This window comes from Peromyscus eremicus, chromosome 7 (genome assembly GCF_949786415.1).
Source record: "Peromyscus eremicus chromosome 7, PerEre_H2_v1, whole genome shotgun sequence".
Classification (NCBI taxonomy): Eukaryota; Metazoa; Chordata; class Mammalia; order Rodentia; family Cricetidae; genus Peromyscus; species Peromyscus eremicus.
This window is the reverse complement of record NC_081422.1, coordinates 37,167,423-37,174,169: the sequence shown is the minus strand read 5'-3', so window position 1 is coordinate 37,174,169 and position 6,747 is coordinate 37,167,423. Positions and strand designations below refer to the sequence as shown.

The 6,747-nt window shown below is 50.2% G+C and overlaps 1 long non-coding RNA gene across 1 annotated transcript; it reads right to left on the bottom strand.

Annotated features, from left to right (window-relative positions):
- Positions 1-969: 969 nt before the first annotated feature.
- LOC131914258 (uncharacterized) lies at positions 970-6,747 on the bottom strand. Its single transcript, XR_009380099.1, has 3 exons — positions 5,967-6,747; positions 4,884-4,986; positions 970-1,573 (listed from the first exon to the last, which is right to left on the bottom strand). It is a non-coding gene; the product is annotated as an uncharacterized LOC131914258 (long non-coding RNA).

Genomic DNA, 6,747 nt, shown 5'->3' with positions numbered 1-6,747 from the left:
TGAAGGTGTTGACATTGTTCCAATTCTCCTCCGACACCCCCAGTCCCTTTTGCCTGTCCTCTTTGTTCTTTTCAAGAGTAGCACCCAGTGTGTCCTGGGCCTGGGGTGGAAGAGAACCCCCCTGAGCTGAGAGACTAGTTCTGCGAATGCCTTGAAGCCTCCTGCCCCAGGCCTTCACCCGAGAGGCCTCCGTGTTTGCATGAATCAGCCTTCTCCAAGGCACCGGCCCACCACTCCTGTGTGCTGACATTGGGAGTCAGGGCATGCCTGTCAGCTGCAGGGGATCCCTACGTGGGACTTGCTAATCCTGTTGGTGAATGTGCCTGTCGACCTTGTCGCCGCGTCCAGTTTCCTTTGCACTGTTAGCTACGCCGTGAACTGGCCGACCACGTTCCCCCTTGTTGCTCTCTCACAGTCACAACCGGATGTGGCACCTTGGTCACCAGACCCTGAATTCATTTTCCTTCTTGGGAGGCAGCTTGACCCCAAGGCCAGCAGCAGAATGGGGGGGGGGGGAGAGCAGAGTCAACTTAGAGCGCAGTGCAGTGCGTTCAGAGCCGATGATGTCAGCGTCTCCTTGGCTTCGAGTTTCATTTAAAATGAAGTGCCATCAGCCAGGTAATTATCGTGATCACATATTTAAACTACTTAAATATTTGAAGCCATGTCAAGCGCTTACAGCTCTCTAAATCAGAGACACAGCTAGACTGGCTTCAGACCTCACGAGACTGCTAAGGCTTTAGGGACCCAAGCCTTTCTGCATGGGAAGCAGAGAGACGAACTCCCGCCTGAGGAAGGCTCCTTGCAGGCGCTGTCGTCTTCCAGGTGTGCAGAGTCTTGCTGGACATGTGATCATGCACATGCTCCTGTGCATACCCTAGGCTCTCTGGCTTAAATATTTCTGGCTTGTGACTATTTTCTGCAAGGCTGCTGTACCTGTCACCAGTGGTGTTCAGGGGCCCCGGAAGCTCTTAACTATTACTGTTTATTAATAAAGAGAAATTCTGACGTTAAAGCTGCGCTGATTTTAAGTAAAAAGGGAGATAGAGTGACACATGGCCTAGGTAAAGGAGGCTGGGTGTGTTGGCATGAACAGGGAGGGGCTGAGGGACTATTCCCTCCTCATTGACACCATGACTGTTGGCTAGGGGGAAGTAGCTGTAGGCAGAAGCAAAGTATGTCTGGGCACGGAGGGCTTTTGAAAGAACATGTGCCAGTGGGGTGTCTTAAAGGCCACACTGCCAACCTCTTTTGCTTTGGCTAATGGAAAAGCTGTGGGCACGGGGGCATTGGAGAGGGGATGGTTCACTGGCCGGCCGTGCAGAACCTGGATGTGGCTGTGCCATAAGCCTTCTGTCTCTTTAAGAACACACTCAAGAAAAGCAACTTTGATTCACGGTTCAGGGACATGACTTTGTGGATGTTAACTGTTGCTCTGGAGCCTGTGAGGAGGCAGAACGTCATGGGAGAGAGCAAGCAGTGGCGTAAAGAAAGCTGCTGTCCTCATGGCATAGGGAAGAAGAGGAGCTAGGGTCCCAAGATCCCCTTCGTGAGCACTGTTGTGTAACTATTCCTGGAGAGACACAAACATGTATCTATTTAATTCCGATAAAACAATAAGGATGGAAGGGAAAATCCCACCCCAGGGCAGTCTAGTGAACTGGTGAGTTTGCCGGGGTTACTTTTGGGACCAGGAGTGAGACAAATGCAGCTATGTCCCTGAAAAGACTTCCTCAGCATGGGTGACAGCTCACGAAAGCTGCACCCCTGAAGTCCCCTGCCCAATCTGCAGACAGCTCAGTCAGTCATTCCTATTAAAAAGGGACTACCTCGGGGGAGGGAAATCATGTTGAATTAGTCACAGACAGTTTAGTATACGTTAGTAAAGTTGATGTTTTTCTGTTCGCTGAGAGAGGGTATGATGAGAGATTGGAGGGGCATGAGGTAAGTGGGCGATGATGGGGGGCTAGTGAAAGAGGGGCACTAAGAGAACCCAGGACGAGCATGACCCCCTGCTTCGCCAGGTTATCTCTGGTCTTCAACATTGTTTTGTTGTAAGGTTTTCCATAAAAGATTCCAGGGGAAAAAATATATATGTGTGTATAAGTGATAATGTATAACTTTTCATTTTTGCTAGGTAAACACACCCTGTATCTAGCACCCAGGTTGAAAAACAGCACCAAATTGCTCTGTTCAGATCTCCAATCAGTCACTATGAACCCCGTGGCATCCACTGCACTGATTTCTAACGCCGTAGACAAGTTTGCCCTTGTGGACTTACTCTGCACATGCTCTTTTTGTCTGGCTTTATTTTGTTTAATGGTTTTATTTGTGAGAATCATCCCTGGCAAGGCTTGCTTGTTTTCATAGCTCTGTAGTGTTCCATCATGTGACTGTCACAGGTTCCCTCTTCTGTGGCTTATGGACATTTGTATGTGTAGGTGTTGCCTCTCAGAAGTAATGCTGTAAGTGTTTGGAACCATGTGATCCTCTTGTCTCGGGAGATGTTTTTCTCCTGAGAGCCAGCCCTCCTCTGGCCTCCCCTCCAGGAGGGTATGAGTGTCCTGCTTGCTGCCCTCATGGTGTCTGTTGCATAGTAGATTGTAGCTCCAGGCCAGTGTCTGGTGGGGGGGATGTCCCCAAGGACTGGTGGGTTGAGTGACTGTGTCACTGAATACAGAATACAATCCACTCTTTTAATATTCTGCCCAGAGCTCATCTCAGAACCTAAAAACATGTAGGTATTGGGAACCTAGGGGCATGGCTCGGTGAGTAGTCTTGTTTGGTTTCTATTGCTGTATTAGAACACGGTGACCCAAAGGAACCAGGAGGAGAGGGTTCATTTGGCTTAGACGTCCTTATCACAGTCCATCAAAAGAGCAGGGGAAGTTGGGGAAGTAACCTGGAGGTAGAAACTGAAGTAGACGCTGTGGAGGAACATGGCTTACTGGCTTGCTCTCCATGGCTTACTCAGCCTGCCTTCCTTCCTTCCTTCCTTCCTTCCTTCCTGTTTTGTTTTGAGACAGGGTTTCTCTGTGTAGTTTTGGTGCCTGTTTTAGATCTCACTCTGTAGACCAGGCTGGCCTCGAACTCACAAAGATCCACCTGTCTCTGCCTCCCTAGTGCTGGAATAAAAGGCGTGCACCACCACTGCCCGGCTAGCCTGCTCTCTTATACAACTCAAATCCACCTGCATGGGGGTGGTGGTGGCAGCTGCAGCACCAGCACCCGTGGTGGCATCATCCCCAGTGGGCTGGACCCTCCCACATCTATCAGCAGTCAAGGCCAGTCTGACAGAAGCATTTTTTCAGTTGAAGTTTCCTCTTTCCAGATGGATCTAGCTTGTGTCAAGTTGACAAAAAAAACCCACCCAGCCCAGTAGGTAAAGTGTCTGCTGTGCAAGTATGAGGACTTGAGGTGGAGCCTCAACACCTGTTTTTTTTTTTTTTTTTTTTTTTTTTTTTTTTTTTTTTAAAGCCAGATGTTGCAGTGCATGAGTGTAATTCTGGTTTGGGAAGGGAGCGTGGAGACAGGAGGACCCCCAAAGTTGGCTGGTCAGTCAGTCTAGCCAATCTGTGAGCTCCAGGTTCAATGAGAGACCCTGTCTCAAAAAGTCAGATAGAGGGCGACCGAGGAAGACGTCAAGCATTGACTTCTGGCTTTTACACATGTGCACACTCACCTGCTTGCACACATGCACACACACACAGGACGGGAAGAGAGAAGAAAGCAGGTGTCGGGAACCCCGGGGCATCAGTTAGAATCCATCCCTAAAGAGCTGTTTCTCTTTAGGCTCAAGCTCCACCCTGGTTCTGGGTCCTGAGAAAGGGACTGGAGTGAGAGACTGCATTCGGTCTGGCCTACAGGAGCCAACTTTCCTGGTGTGCCCCAGGACAGACCGATGATGCCCGAGCATCTCTGGATCTCCCCAGGCACACACACGTGGCAGTCACTATTGGGGAAAATGGTGACGAACACAGGAATAAAGAAGGTACAGAAGGGGAGGAAGAGGAGGCAGAGGGAGAAGGAACCTGTACGCTAACCATCCCTGTGTACTCTGCTCTCCAGAAGCCATTCACCAGCCAGGCAGGCTCTCTCCAGAGCAGCACAGGTCCCCTTGTCCCCTGTGGAGGCTGTCTTGTTCTCATCAGCCAGCGGCTGAGTGGAGGAGGAGTACAACCCTGTTGGACACAGTATCAGGGTGCCCTGCAATAGCAGGGATCTTTCCCTGGTTCCTGGCAAATCCATTCGCTGGCAAAGCAGGCGCTTGCTGCCTCCCTGGCTGTGCTGTGAGTGCTGCTGATTGCTCAGGTTAGACCATAGTCACACGTCTTTCGCTGCCTAACAAGGACACCGTGAGTCCCCTGCACAGAGAAAGCCTGACATGTGAAGGAGGCCCACCTGCCCTCGTACAGTGGGGCTGGTTGCACACTGTGACATCAGAGTCACAGCCTTGCTGTTTCAGAAACAAACATGACATTTAAGGGAAGCCGCGTGCCTGCGATCATTCTGTCTTGGGTGATCTATGGCTACACTTGATTTCATCTGTTCCTTTGCCTCAGCCCGGTGTCTTGCCTTTGAGGTTATGTCAGAGTGTGCGAAACCCTTCTTTCTCTAGGGTTCCTGGGCCTAAGAACAGTACCTCCCCAGCCCCTAATCCCACCAAAGATGACAGCTCATTCCTGCCTCATTAGCATTTGCTAGTGTCTCAGCTGTGGAGCAGTTACAATGTAGCAGGTACTCTCCCCATATTCCAGCAAATACCGACTCGTTTAACCCCCTACGACTTATGAAGGGACACTGTTTAATATCCTCACTTCACTGTTTAATATCCTCACTTCCACAAACTGTGAAACAAGGCTCAGAGAGGTGAGGTCACTTACCTGGGTCACACGGCTCGTAGGTGGGTGTTGGAGTTGGAATTTGTTCTCAGAGTGCAGCATTCTTCACCAACACACTCTGCTACTTCCTTCTCCATGATAGCTTCTAAAGTGGTATGGGGGAATTAAAATATTTTTGTGCCTTTTTAAAATATAATTTCTATCCAAAATGATCCTTAACCTTGGAAGAGCAGGGGACCAGCTCCTGAGAGAGTGAGTGGTCCCAGTGTATGAAGCTCATAGAAGCTCCAGAGCTTGGGAAACACGAAGGACGGAGGAGGAATGGGGCCCAGGAGGTTGGCGTGGACTCGCCTGAGCCGTGAGTGGGAGCGCTCAGGGCCCTGCTCTCTGTCCCCTGTCTCCCGCGTGGGGGACAGAGGTGCTCCTGGTATCTCTGGGTGTAAGTACTGTTTCTTCCTCCTGTTTTTACTTCCTTCTGTCCTCCTGGGCAGCCATTCCCTCCTCTCCAGTCTGCTCTGGTGCTGTCTCAGGACATGGTCTGGGCACATCCTAAAAGCCTGGCTACCACCTTCGTTTCCCATTTCTTCCGCATCCAATCTCTAGCCCTTATCAACCCTAACTTCTAAATACGCTGCAGATATGCATGTCTCCCTCTCCACCGCCACTACCTCACTCACGCAACCCCTGTGTTTCTCTAGGATGTCAACACCCATCCAGTGCACCTTCTAGACCATAGACATGGTCGCTCTAAAATGATCCTCAGATTGCAACCAGAGTGGTCTTTCCATAAGAAATCCTCACTGTGTCACCCCCATGTTTAAACCCTTCCCTTGGAATACAGCTCAGCCCTCTCAGCTTGTTCCCAGGGCATTGACTGGCTCACAGTCTTCGGATCACAAAAGGTCACTGCTTCCCTGCCATTCGGGCTAGCTGTGGACTGGTTCCTCTTCTCACTCCTCCGCCTTTCTCTTTGGCTAAATACAAATCACCCATGCAGGTCTCTATTTAAATGTTCTTTCTTCTGAGGAGTCATTCCTGACCCTTCAAGCCTGGCTTCAGTAACCCCGACTCAGTGTTGCCATGGTAACCAGTGATAACACTGTTCACTTTGGATTTGATGGCTACCTGTCTGTTTTTCCCAGCACACGTTATCTCTCTTGTACACAGCAGAGTCCCCAGCCTAGTTCAGGCTGGTTTGTAGAAGATAGTTTTGAAGGCCTTGATGAGTGAGTGCTGTCGTGAAAAGGATCAGTGTGGAGATGGCGGTTTTAGAATCCATTCTGGAGCCCGATCTTGAGCTTGCTTAAGTCATTGCTTCTCTGAGTGTCACTTGGAGATCTGTGAAGTGGGCAGCTGCTATTGGACAGTCCTCAGGAAGCTTTGAAGCACAGATCCAGGGATCCGGTTCTTAAAGCAAGGGCTCACGTTTGAGTTGTTGAGGTTCACGTCGTAGTGACCAAACACCTAGGAAAACAGCTTAAAGGGAGTCGGTCACCAGGCCTTCTTAGTCCCAGCTTCATAGAGCCTTCCTTACCAAGTTACAAAGCTTTCAGATCTTGCCGTTCTGCTCTGAGCTGTTGGCTCCTAAGTCTCACTTTAAACGTGGCTGAAGGTAGTCACTGAAAGGCATGTCACTCGCCACATGCCGCATGCCGGGCTGTTCTGAAATGTTCTCTGGGCTAACTAACCTGCCGGCTTCAGATTCAGCTTCCCACCATGTCTCAGGGTACAGAGAAAGTGTAGACAAGTTCTCTGCCAGAATGTAACCTGAGCAGACTCTAGTCCAGCTCCTGGTACAACCTTCATTTCCACCTAAAGCCTCATGAGCTGAGCAGTCTTCACCATCCACATGCCCACCTGCCTCTGGTCTTCTAGGTTCCCACAAGAATCAGCCATTCAGCAGAAC